The sequence below is a fragment of the Camellia sinensis genome, chromosome 11 (genome assembly GCF_055761805.1).
Source record: "Camellia sinensis isolate YWXY chromosome 11, ASM5576180v1, whole genome shotgun sequence".
NCBI lineage: Eukaryota > Viridiplantae > Streptophyta > Magnoliopsida > Ericales > Theaceae > Camellia > Camellia sinensis.
In genome coordinates, this window is record NC_138971.1 from 117,383,942 (window position 1) to 117,398,243 (window position 14,302).

The following is a 14,302-nucleotide window of genomic DNA, read 5'->3' on the forward strand; positions in this document are numbered from 1 at the left end:
CATGTCTTATCTGATGGGTTTATTGTTATTATTTTGAGGGCGTTACAATGTCCCTTCATCTGAAATGGAAAAATTAATGAAAAAATGTACAATATATCCTATACCATGATCCAGGTGATGCCATACACTTGTCTAGGTGGTTAATGCCAACCAGGGTGCTACTTTATTTGTAACATAGGTCAAGGCCAGCTCAAGGTCCAAAAGAAGAGCATATATGGTTGGTTCTCAGAAAAAGGGGAAGAAGAAAAAAAAAGCCCATTTGTGAGGTTGAGCTACAATTTACCACTAGACTACCAACAGTTTTACAGTTTAGCTGGCCTATCATATATATTCTAGCCAATAAATCTAATCACAGACAACACAAACAAGAAATAACCTGCTCCACATAAAATCCAAATGCTTCACTAATAACAACAATAATCCCAGAGAAATGTATAATACAAGAAGCAATGTCAATAATCCGACAGAAATGTATACTATGTGAGGCAATGTTTCCAAAGGGACAAACTACTAGCTAGCAAACAATGACAACTTCACCACATTACACACTCGAGTTATATGACTGACAGAAATTGAAAAAATTGTAAATTGGCGACATACAAAAACTCAAACCTTAAGAGAGTACAGATCAAAAGAAACACTCTAACTGAAGCTGATCCACTAAACTCACATTGTAAATGCCTTCTTCCCACCACCAGAAGAACCAGCTGGAATCACTTTCAACACATTAAACTTCACAGTCTTTGACAATGGCCTGCAAAGAGGGACATAATCATACACGGTTACCAAGAAGTAAGTATATCCTCCAAAAATTCAATGAAAGAGTAGAGCTTCAAGACAAACCTGCATTGACCAATAATATGGTCTTCCTCTTTCACAAGGAAGCAAGGGGATGTGTGAGCTGGAATAATCACATGGTTGTTAGAACCTCACGATTTATGATTCAATAAGTTTCAACCAAAATAATTTAATTCGTGCCATTGACTTTTAAATTGAGCGAATCGTACAATTTGTGTGTGTATGCTGCATGAAATGATGTCATTTCCGCAACAGAGAGATCAATTTAATATAATGATTTATGCAAATTAAGTATATAAATATACATGATTTAATTATATTAATATTTATTTCATTTTTAACATAATGTGGGTGTTTTTATATGCATATACATATCTATATATATATATAATTATATATTGTGCTATATAAAGTAAATAAGAGACATTCATATGATTTTTATCGATTTTGAAAAAGTATATGATAGAGTATCTCGGGATATAATCTGATGGGTGTAAGAGAAGAAAATAGTGACAAAAGTTTACATTTATGTGATTGGGGATATGAAGGTATGGTGACCACTATTAGATCACTTGCTAGAAACACAAGTGAATTTTCAATTACTGTAGGGTTACACTAAGGATCAACCTTAAGTTCTTATTTTTTTACTTTTGTTATAGATGAGTTGACGAGAAATATTCAGAATGATATGTCATGGCATATGCTTTTTGCAAATAATATCGTGTTAGTGGGTGAGACTAGGGAAGGAGTAATACTAAGTTGAAAATTTGGAGAGAAGCACTTGAATCTAAAGGATTTAGGATAAGCAGAACTAAGACAGAGTATAGGGAATGTAATTTAGTAACAGTAACAATGGAAGTAGATGAGAAGTAAATATTGAAAACCACGAACTACCTAAAAGTGAATATTTTCGTTATTTATGATCGATTATCACAACAGCTAGGGAGATTGGAGTGGATGTGGTCTATAGAATTAAGGCGGGGTGACTTAAGTGGCGAAGTGCGTCTGAGGTACTGTGTAATAAACGAGTACTTACTAGACTAAAAGAAAAGTTCTATATAACGGCTATTAGACCAATGATGTTATATGGGTTGGAAAGTTGGACAACTAAAAAACAACATGTAGGTAAGATGAATGTTACTGAGATGAGGATGCTAAGGTGGATGTGTGGCATGATTAGAAAAGATAGAGTTAGAAATGTATATTGAAGAATGGGTAGAAGTAGTATCAATAGAAGATAAGTTGAAAGAAAATAGATTAAGATAGTTTGGTCATACACAACAGAGACTAACAAAGACAGTAGTAAAGAAATGCAATACAGTGACGGTAGATGGAAATGTTAAGGGCAGGGGCAAACCTAAATTGACGTGAACTAGGGTAGTAAATAGAGATATAAACCTCCTTAATTTGATTAACGAAATGGCCTTGGATAGAATCGAGTGGAGAAGAAGAATTCATGTAGCCAATCTCATTTAATGGGACTTACGACTTGGTTTGCTATATAAAGTGAACATTACCATTATGATTCACGATTTACAATTCACAATTTGACAACAATAATCACACAAGATAGCATTCTTTGCGTGGACGGCGGCGTTGGATAGGATTCTCACTATTGATACTCTTATTCGGCGTCGGTAGATTATGGTCAATTGGAAATGTACGTGCTGTAGGGATGCGGAGTCGGTGTCGCATCTTCTTCTTCATTGTTCGATTTGGGTGTGGAATTTTTCTTTGTTTGGTGTGATTTGGGTACAAGTACAACAACAAAGTGTTGAGGCTGTCCTTCATAGTTGTAGAGGGGGTAGGTTTGGAAAGAGGAATAGGAAGGTGTGCGCTTTGGCACCTTCATGTTTGATATGGATGATTTGGTTAGAGCATAATCGGCAAGTTGATTGTAGACCGCTATGCTTTAATAAAAATGAGTCAGAAGTAAGGAGAGTCAGAAGTAAGGAGAGTCATTCCGGGAGAAAAAGAATCAGTGACTCTCGTTCAGGGAGAAGAAGAATCAGTGACTCATTTGAAGGATCAATTTTTAGTGTTTCTGTATAGTTGGGTGTCGAGGAGAGTGTCCCTAGATTTGTTTGGTTTTGTGGATTTTATAGATACTTTTCTTGCTTAGTTTTTGTTTTTCGGTTGATTTTTTGTCGGTTTATTTGTTAATATTGCCCTGATGCTTTTTCGTTAATAATATTGACTTTTATTTATCAAAAAAAAAAAAATTTGATCACACATTTCAGAATTTCCATAAAAATGGTAGAAAAAATAGTATTGATTAAAATGAAAGTGATCGGTCTTGCCTTTGGTATTTCTTGACAAAATGAAGGTAGTTCCGTCAAACAATGATTGTTCTCATCATCTTGGCACTGTGGCAGGTTCCAGCAAGTATGCGGCCCCTAATAGAAACATTGCCCGTGAACGGACATTTCTTGTCAATATACGTTCCTGCAAACATGGAAGACATTGGGATTAGTTACTAGTTCTAATTTGATACAAATTTATATTTTTTTGAAAATTGGTTGGAATGTGTTCGTATTTAATTACTAATTGATGTGAATCTAGAAGACATACCAGAGCAAAGAGTAGCAAACAATTCTAATTCCCTTATTTCATTAGAGTAAATTTCACTTTACTCCCCATGGTTTGGGCCATGTGCACAAACCAAGTGATTTGTGGACTAAACACACTGCTAAAATCTATTAACAACATATGTAAATGGACCTAAATACTCTCATAATCTTATTGTCTTCTAAATTAAACGTCTCTATATTATATGTACGTATACCTCTCTCATTTTTAACTCATCCTCCTCTTCTTTGCCAGGACCAACAGCATATAACTACCCGACCCATCAAAAGTCAACTTCTAAATTTGCAAAATAATCCCAACATTAAGAAATAAGCACATAATCCCATGTGATTTGTAAACTAAAACACACCCTAACATCTGTTAACGACACTTGTAAATAGACCTCAATACCCTCGTCTTCTTACTATATTCTGAACTAAACATTTCTATATAATACAGACATAAGCATACATATGTAAACTTTTCTATATAATATAGACATAAGCATTGTTACCATATTCTGAACTAAACTTTTCTATATAATATAGAGATAAGCATACATATATAGTCTCTCTCTGTGTCTCACACGCACACACACAAGCTTACTCAGTCATAGCCTATTTAATTTAAGTACATTTCTAAACAAATTTGTGATATTTACAAAAATATTATTTATTTTTGGAGTTCTAAAAAATACACAATATATTTATTTTAGTACCCTGAGATTTGAACAAAAAAAATATATTTACGCCCTAGCATACCCACAAAAGTACCCAACACGTACCCATGTTGTACAAACATTCAATTTTTTAAAAAGTAAAGTTTCGGATATGTATTTTGTGTACGCAACACGCACGTAGCTGTACCCGTAGCTGAACCCGTACCCATACTGGATACATACAACCCATATAAAGACTTGTGATAACATATAGATCAATAAAATTTATGGCATAAATATAAATTTTTGATGTCAAACTCCATCTTTAACACCAAAAACATTTCACCATAGATAATGGAAGTTTCAGTCCTGGTGAAATAAGAAATATGAATGCTAACAACAATGCTAAAAGAGGTAGAGCAAAATTTCAAGCTTAGAGTCAGACTGCATAGCAATGTAATCATAAAAAGAACGACTGTTGACATCATTCAAATCGTGGACATCCACAATGGCAGAACTCCTTGTATTGGATTCACAAAAAGAACAAAGATGGGCTTAATCCTTAAACTTATTATTGAATTTAGACCCATTTAAAAAATTAATTTGCGATTATATTTCAGTTTTAAACAATCATTACACCAGAGTTAGCCTTTAACGGCGGTAACAAACCGTCATTAATAGGTATATAACCGTCACAAATACTTTTAACAGTGGTAAGATGACAAAAATGGAAACCGTCATCTATATAAGTGTCGGGAATAATATAAAGGCCGTACTACTACCACCGTTAATAATAATGGCGGTATCTATGGTGGTTATTAACAGCCACATAAAGAATTCGACGTCTATAGAAATTAGCAGCATTTTTTGTAGAACCGTCGTAAATGTAGTTTCTTTAACGACGGTTTTTTCAAGGGAAAGATGGTTGTATAATACTGCCACAAAAGATGTCAACAATTAACGACAGTAAATAACTGCCGTTAAATATATTGTAAAATTAAATGTGACTTTCTATTAGTGACGAAATTAAACCGCCAGTAATTGTGAACCATTTGCTAAACTGATTTTGTTTATACATTTATATTCAATACCTGTTAATGTACTCAATGAAAGTCATTCAATAGAAGTGTATAACTGATTAAAGCTTCCATACATTCAATATTATATCCATAGAAACCCATACACCATATTCAGTATTCAAAATCTATTCCAAAACACGTCACATGTGGCAAAGTTCCAAAATACATGAAACACATAGCAATTAGTTCCAAAATACATTTCACTTGTAGCAATTAGTTCCAAAATATTTGTCTCAAAACGCAAGTGCCAAAATAAAAGTCCCAAAAAGCATGTGCATCATTTACATGGTCCATTTAGCTCCCTCAATCTGCAAACACAGCAACTAGTTCCAAAATGTTTGTCTCAAGACACAAGTGCCAAAATAAAAAGTCTCAAAAAGCATGTGTATCATCAACGTGGTCCATTTAGCTCCCTTCAATCTGCAAATGTAGCAACTAGTTCCCAAATATTTGTCTAAAAACACAAGCGCCAAAATAAGAGTTCCAAAAAGCATGGGCATTATCTACATGGTCTATCTAACTCCCCTCAATCTATAGTTTGCAAGTGGATCCTCAATCTGCACATGTATAAAAATTTAACTACCACTAAGATTTATAAATATAATAAATATAGTATTAATGAATGTGCATTACATCAACTGAAGGCCAAGCTACACATTTGTGAAGTGCATCTCCAATTGTTTTTGACACCTTGATGACCTTTCACCAAATTTTGACGAGGCTTTATCGCCTTCGTAATATGAACTTTCCATTATTCTAGCCCCAATCGTTGTCCATCAACTATAACAACACTTGAGGGCAAAGTTCAAATGAAACTATGAAATTTGTGGCATAAGCATGACAATTAGATCAACAACATAGCAATTTAGCATCTAAAATTTTCACACATAGTTTGAAGACAATGTCTTAAATTCTGGAGAACAATCATCATTTTCATAAAAATTAAGATATATCAAGTTCATAAATATGAGAGATGAGATAATAAAATACTGATTGCCTTGACAAGAATGCTCATTCAGACCTTGGCCGCACATACAGCAGCATGACCCGCATGAGAGTGAATGTCATTCAGGACATTGGGCTGCAAAAACAGTGTTTCTGTCAAAAGTATAGGCATCTACAACAAGAAACCTAAACTTAAAATATAGATAGAGTTGCATACAGCTGGAGCTTCTTCAATTATTTTCTGATGTCTTCTCTGCACACTGCAGTCTCTTTCGTATAAATGTAAGATGTTGCCATGTTTGTCCCCAAATACCTATAACATTAAGCAAATTCAGGAACACTCAATGAATCAGTACATAAGTCTTATAGACATATGTTTCTTATAATGCCATTAAATAAAAGTATCAATGCATCATCTACAGATTTTAAACCCAAATATAAATAAATAAATAAAATTAAGGAAACTGGGTATGATATAGGACATGCTGAATTTGACAGATAACATTACTTTAGTATGGATGAATAAAAACAGGAGACGTGTAAAAATAACAGTATCTGGACTTCAATGTGTCTTGGCTGTGTGATATATTTCTCTAGCAAGATTGTATTTATGCCAAAAGAAACAGTAGCCTCATGTTGTGCCCCCAAGAATGAGTCAACAAATTCATTTAGACTTTGCACAATCCTCATACCCTGAGAATGAAACATATCTTGAGAATTTCATCTCAAACATAATTGATGTCCATATAACAAGGACACTCCTATTATGACCTTTGCTAAGCATGTTGTTAGAGGTTTGAACAAAAGTTGCACTATATAATTGGAAAATCTAGAAATCCCCTAGATATTGATTTGTGATTATGTATCAATTTTAAGCAGTATATAACAATCCCAATCAAACAATCAAGACAAATCAACATAACAATTTTAACGTGGAAAAACCACAATTGGAGGTGAGCACCTCTAATTGTGATAAAAAACCATGGGCAACAGCCACAAAACAATCCACTAAGAAGATATAAAGGAATTACACAGGTATACTCTCAATTACTTAGCGAATCCACGCCCGAATTAAACCAACCCCTATGTGCCTCTTCCAACCCCGTCTTCACCTCGAAATTGTCTTGACGATGAGCCACTCTAAAATCCACCAAAGCTTCAGGCTAAAATTCTCCAAAATCTACTAAATAACAACTCTCTCTTTTGTGTAGAATAAACAAACAAACCTTTGATGTATGCTTCTTAAACCATGAGTTGAATACTCAATGAAACATCAAAAAAAACTAGCAAAATAGCCCCAGATATAAACCCTAAAACCCAAGAAGAAGATCTGACGGCGTAATCCTAGATTTGGACTGAAACACACATTTATAGAAATCTGTTCCGCGATCTCCGCTCGAGCGTCAGATTGGCCGCTCGAGCGGACCTACGCTCGAGCGCGGAAAGTTCCGCTCGAGCAGGAAAAAACAACATCCAGTATTTTTGCAGGCGAATAAACTTTTAGAACTCAGCATTCTCCGCTCGAGCGGGGGAATGTCCGCTCGAGCGTATAGGCAACTTGGAATGCATTTTTGCATTTTGCTTCGGGGGCGCTGCCCCTCGACCTCGCCTGGGCACTGCCCCTGACCTGCCAAGGGACGCTGCCCCTTGGACCCCCACGAGCTGACCGGGCAACTCGATCCCCGTCATAATTAGCGAAGTGACAATCTTGAAAGAATTAAACACCACAAACTTCTCTGCAAGGCACGATTCAGGTTGGATTCGCATCTAATAAACCCATAACCTCACTAAAATAAAAGTGCGAAAACAAATACAACTGAAAGGAGTTTTGTCAAACGGGATTGCCAAGAATAAAAACCTAACAATAATATTAATAAAGAATGGAAGAAACGTGAATATACAAATATTGCATGAAATGTTTACTTTGATAGGGTAGGTGTAACTTAGTTGAAGCTAGTAAACATGCATCGAAGAGGAGCTGACTGTAAAAGGGGGAAAAAAAATTTACTATAGACTACAGTAAACCCTTTATAGCGATCCCGGGTTTACCCTTGTTGTACAATGATCCGGACATGTGTCCGTGAATGTTGGCAGTTGTTTATTTTCTAGTTTGCATCCTCTTTACTTTGTATATTGAGTTATAGGATGTGTTGAGCGGGTTTGTTACAGGTTGGTTGAGTTTAGAAACCAAAACTAGTTGCCCAGATTTTTTTGGCCTGTACGCTCGAGCGGAGGTGTTGGCGCTCGAGCGTAGATTACATCCATCCAGTATCTTGTTGTGCAGTGTTGTGAGCTCGAGCGTAGGGTTGGGAGCTCGAGCGGAGGCCTAGTTCTGCAAAAGTGCTGGGCGAGTGCATTCTGCGCTCGAGCGGGAGGTTGGCCGCTCGAGCGGAAGTCTGTGAGTGGCCGCTCGAGCGGGGTGTTTTACGCTCGAGCGGAAGACTGGGTTTAAGTCCCGAAATTGTGACTTTTCAAATCACTTTTTCACTTTCTCTTCTCTCTCTTACTTTTCCAAAAACACCATTGTTGAGTCTTTCTCTCTAGATACTACCTTCTCTCTAGGTTTTGATCTAGTAGGAGTGATTTACTCACCTTTGGCCTTTACAAAAAAGTTGTTGATCGTCGAGGGCTTCATTTTAATCTGAAAATCTCGGGTTTTGGAGCACGTTGGGTTTTGTCGTCTTCTCCTTTGGGACTCCGAATTTGAGGTAGGGATAACCTACTCCTCTCTATGGGTTTTGTCTTTAAATTTTGGTATTTTGAGATGTTGGGCTTGGTTTAGTAATTTTGTGAAAGTTTGGGGCTTTTGTGTAATTTTTACAAAAGTTGGGGTTTTATTCATAATAAACCTAGATGCATGTTTGGCATAGAAAAATGGAATGATTGTTGAATCATTGATGAAAATGGAACCTAAGGGTTGAAATGGTAATTATGGAAAATGGCCTAATTACATTGTTTAATTAATTGGGATAATTAATTGGTGAGAAATGAGGAAATGAAATGTTGATTGAATATCCATTTGTGCATTTATTCTCTGTTTTAGAAATAACTGCTTTGGGCTATCGGTGGAGGATAGTCGAGATTGTTGTAGACAATGCATGATGATTAGGTAAACGGAAACTAATCAATGGAATGTGTCATGGAACTTGACGGTTGATAGAATACATTAATTGTGTGTATTGTGTGATTGTATATAGAACCAATGTGTTTATATACGTTATGTGTAGAGGAGGAGATAGGGGATGTACTCCGCGGTTTAGGGGAAGATAGGGGATGTACCTCTAAACCGGATAGGTATTTGGAGGAGATAGGGGATGTACTCCGTAGACAGAGCTCATATGCTTGTCTAGAGAAGTGAAGATAGAGCTCATATGCTTATCTTTGTGAAGTGAAGTGTGGATACAGCTTGTATGCTTATCTGTGGATATTGTTAATATACATATCTGTTGTAGAGTGTGGATACAGCTTGTATGCTTATCTGTGGATATTGTTGATATACATATCTGTTGAGAATGTGGATATAGCTTTTATGCTTATCTGAATGTGAGATATAGTTTTTATACATATCTGTGGAAATGATGATAGAGCTAGTATGCTTATCTGTTGTTAAAAGGAAAATGAAAAGTAATTGGGACTTGTAAGTCGTTGACATAAATATGTTATTTATGTGTCTGTATCAGTGTTGACCAACTATCAATTGCTAATGTTTTAGTCATTGTCCATGGTTGGTTTAGTGTATTTCTACTGGGCTGTGGCTCACCCTATATGGGAATATCATTTTCAGGTGCAGGAAGCATGCCACCTCCAAGGACATAGCTGGGAGGCTTGTGGCGGGCATAGTTTTGTCGTTTTACTGTTGATGTATTACATGTAATTTCAAGCCAAGGGCTTAATGTGTAAACGAGTTAGATCTCTTTGTTGTAACCAAGTGTTAACTTGGAAAGATGTAAGCCCGTAGGGCATTTTGTTATGAGGTTAACATGTAATACCTATGTCTTGGAATTCTAATGAATGAAAGGAATGCAGTTAGTTTAAATGTAAATGCATGTCTTACCTGATGGGTTTATTGTTATTATTTTGAGGGCGTTACACCCTTACAATTGTTTTTTCTGTTCTATTTTCCCATAGTTTATATACTACTCCTGCTTTGTCATACCCAGGCATGTTCTAATCTACAGTGCATACAACATATTACTTGATGGCCTCCCATATTCAAGAGAGTATCAGAAAAATGTTCGGAGGGAACTCAACAATCGTCACACCTTCCCTCCACCTCTATGAGTTAGCTTTATCAAAATAGGATATCCAATCTTGTCTGCTTCAGACTTCCTAAGGTCAATATCTTGTTCTTCACCATGATATACAGGCACAAGTGGCAATGAAGATAGAGGAGATGCAACAACAAAATATTCATGCTACTAGAGTTATTGCTTTGCACTTAATTTTTAATTTTATTTTTTTAAAGAAAAAAAAAAGTTAACATTAATTCTTGACATACACAAATCCTAAAGTACAAATGATGAATGAAGAATAAATAGAAAATAGAAAAAGGCAGACACAAATGATGGAAGACTCTACACAACAGCTCAACTTTAATGAAATTTTCAGCAAGCCATACACGCACCTAAATAATGAGAAATTTGGATAACCAGCAACATGGTCTACATTGGGCATGGGAAATGAATCATCCCTCAATGATGAATGTTTTTCCCCAGCTAGAGAGACCACATGATATATCCAACCAAAAATAATTCCATTGAACCATTTATAAAATTTTCAACGAGACCATGCTTGTACTCTTAATCAATGTCCACTTTTAGTAACATAATATTGTAAACCAGCATATTTTACTTTCAAAATGTGTGTGTAAGCGGCGATTAACTCAATCGAGATAGAGGTTTCACATGGAAAGCATAGCACCCCCAAAAATGCAATTCTTTAGTTGGCTAGCTTTGAAAGGAATAGTTAAAATCTCAGTGTTCTTGCAAAGGATTGGGGTGTTAGATGCCAATGTCAACACTTAGTGTTTGTTCTGCAAACAGAGGGAGAATCAGTGGATCATGTATTATTATTTTGTCGATTGGTTTGGAAGCTTTGGTCAGATATGGTCAGTTGGTGGGAGCAGTCATGGGCAATGTCTTACATGCAGAGGACTACGCCATTTGCATGAACTGCCCATTTGTGATTTTAAAAAATATAAAGTGATTTACTCTCTCATTCTCTCTTGTTTCATTTTTCTCACGTACGGTATAAACAATGGCTTGCTGAAGTTCAATTTCTCAGTGTTTTCGATCACCCTAAGCTTCTAAAACTTCTAGGATACTGTTCTGTGGATGGGAAAAGAGGGATACAATGTCTATTGATATATGAATACGTGCCCAATAAGAGCCTAGAAGATCATCTTTTCACCAGAGATTAATAAATTTTAAAATTTGTAGAAAGACATGATTAAAATGACGGAAAGGAATTAATCAAGATGTTGCTCGGAATTCAGAAAAGAATACATGCAAATGACAAAATATATGATCCATTAGCCCAAACAAACTCTTAAAACCAAACATACCATTACCCTCCTACTCAGATTACAGGTTTAACAAGTACAAGACATAATAGACATTTTATCAAGCAGGTGGTGAGCGCCACTAAAACTCACAATTTAAACATACAAAAGCACAACGTATATGAATTTCAATAATTAATAATACGAGGTAAAGCATTTTTTTGCTCATCAAAACTCTGTAAAATTTCTTTAGTGAAAAGAGACCCACAAAAATCTCTCTAAAAAACTCTATTTTTATTTCTGGGTTTGTCTATTTTCGCTTCTTTCATCTTTGTTAACCAATATATATATATATAAACTAATAATAAGAGGGGGATTTTAAAAATGTATAGTTGATTCTTGCTTTCATTGAAACAAACCCTAAAATGACATTACCCTTTCTCTAATCACTCATGGCCTAGTAGAAACACCATCAAAAAAGGTAGAAGGAATGGCAATATAAAGATAATGAAAGGGGAAAACATGGAAAAAGAAACTAATGGAGGCAACAACAACAAAGAGCGAAAAAAATGAAGCTAATAGGGGAATGAGAAGGTAGGCAAAGGACTCTTACCTCCGACGATGGTGCTGCAGTGCGACAATGGTACTTCGAACGACCTCCGACGCTGAGGCTTCACTCGTGACTCTTCGTTGACTACCTCCAATAGCAAGCCTCTTTCAGAACTTTTAGAGGTATAAGGGAAAAACTAATCAATTAAGAGAAGAGTGATTCTACTTACGCCGCTCTTTTACCTCTTTTCACGTTTTATATAATATATATATTTTTTTTAATTTTATCTATATATGAAATCACTTAAAGGGATAAAATATTAAAATTAAATATATTTGATTATCTCCTTACACCTCTGACCTTTCAATTCCAACTTCTCTTTTTTCTTTCTTAACTTTTCTTTTTTCTTACATATCTCTTTTGAAAAACCGATAATTATAATGTTTTGATCATCAAAAAAAGTAATGGATGAAGAAACGGTGGTGAAAAACCATCAAAAAAGTGAAATTGTGAATTTTTTTTTTTTAGTTTTGTAAGTTTTTGTTTCGATTTTCTGGGTTGGTGTGCGACTTTTGTTCGGTGTTTCGAAATTGAACAAAATAACATAGTTCGGCATCACAGTGCCCAAAAAAAAAAAAAAAAGTCTAGCATTCTATTACCGAACAGCCCCAAATTATTATTTATAACAAAGTGGCTCTGTAAATATATAGGTATTGTTTGGTAATACTTACGTTTTTAGTTTTCTGTTTATATTTACAAAAATTTAAAAAACTCAAATAAAAACTTGTTTGGTAAAATTTTTGATTTATAAATCAGTGATCTCGGTTTATAAATTTGACCAAAAAATGAAAACACAAAAAAAGTGTTTCTGTTTTGAGTTTTTAGTTTTTTTTTTTTTTATCACCTAACACTAGCTACCACCCGCCACCATTTTCCACCACCGTCTTTCGCTACCACCACCCACCACCCATCCCCTACCATCACCTGCCGCCACCACTGACCACCCACCTGCCACCACCACCACCCACCAGCCACTCGCCAGCCACCACCCACTCGCCACCACCACCCACCCCTTGCCACCACCACCACCACTACCACCACCATCCACCGCCCACCTGCCATCCACCCGCCACCACCCGCCACCCGTCACTACCATCCACAGCCCGCCACCACCACCCGCCACTTAGTTGCTACCACTACTCACCACCCACCTACCACCACCATCCACCACCAGCCACTTGCCACCCATCCGCCACCACCACCATCACCCACCACCCACCTGCCACCACCACCCACCACCTCCACCCACCACCACCACCACCACCACCACTCACTCACTACCACCTACCACCCGCCACCTGCCACCACCACCCCCCACCACCACCACCACCACCACCACCACTCACTTGCTACTACCTACCACCGGCCATCGTTACCCACCTACCACCACCACCACCACCACCACCACCCATCACCACCTGCCATTTGCCACCCACCTGCCACCACCACCGCCACCACCCACCACCTGCCACCATCATCCACTTACCATCACCAGTCACCACCCACCCGCCACCACCCACCACCACCCCGCCATCCGCCACCCACCTACCACCACCACCCGCCACCACCACCACCACCACCCACTCGCTACCACCTACCACCGTCACCCACCCACCCACCCACCATCACCACTCACCCGCCACCACCTACCACTATCACCCGCCATCCGGCACCCACCTGCCACCACCACCCGCCATCCGCTTGCTGCCACCACCCACCACCACCCACCACCACCACCACCACCACCCACTCGCTACCACCTACCACCCGCCACCGTCACCCACCCACCCACCACCACCACCTGCCACCACCCATCACCCGTCATCCGCCACCCACCTGCTACCACCACTCACCACCTACCACCACCACCCACTCGCTACCACCAACCACCCACCCACCCACCACTACCACCACCACCACCAGCTACCCACCACCCACCGTCACCACTTTCCATCACCGTCTTCTGCCGCCACTTGCCACCACTTGCCATTTCTTACTCTTTTTTATATTTTTAAATTTTTTGAAACATTTTGTCAATTACCAAACGCGTTTGTAGTTTATGTTTTTCTAAAAATAAACAAAAACCAGTTTATAAAATTTTTGTAAATATAAACTGAAAACGTAAACGTTACCAAACACACCTA

General features: G+C 37.5%; 1 long non-coding RNA gene across 2 annotated transcripts; it reads right to left on the reverse strand.

Annotated features, from left to right (window-relative positions):
• Window positions 1-386: 386 nt before the first annotated feature.
• LOC145802094 (uncharacterized) lies at window positions 387-12,294 on the reverse strand. 2 transcript variants are annotated; one of them, XR_014344375.1, is made up of 7 exons: window positions 12,162-12,294; window positions 6,266-6,361; window positions 6,125-6,184; window positions 5,737-5,883; window positions 3,099-5,660; window positions 844-901; window positions 387-754 (listed from the first exon to the last, which is right to left on the reverse strand). It is a non-coding gene; the product is annotated as an uncharacterized LOC145802094 (long non-coding RNA). The 2 variants fall into 2 exon arrangements; XR_014344374.1 differs by lacking the exon at window positions 5,737-5,883 and having other exon boundaries at window positions 3,099-3,243.
• Between the last annotated feature and the right edge of the window lie 2,008 nt (window positions 12,295-14,302).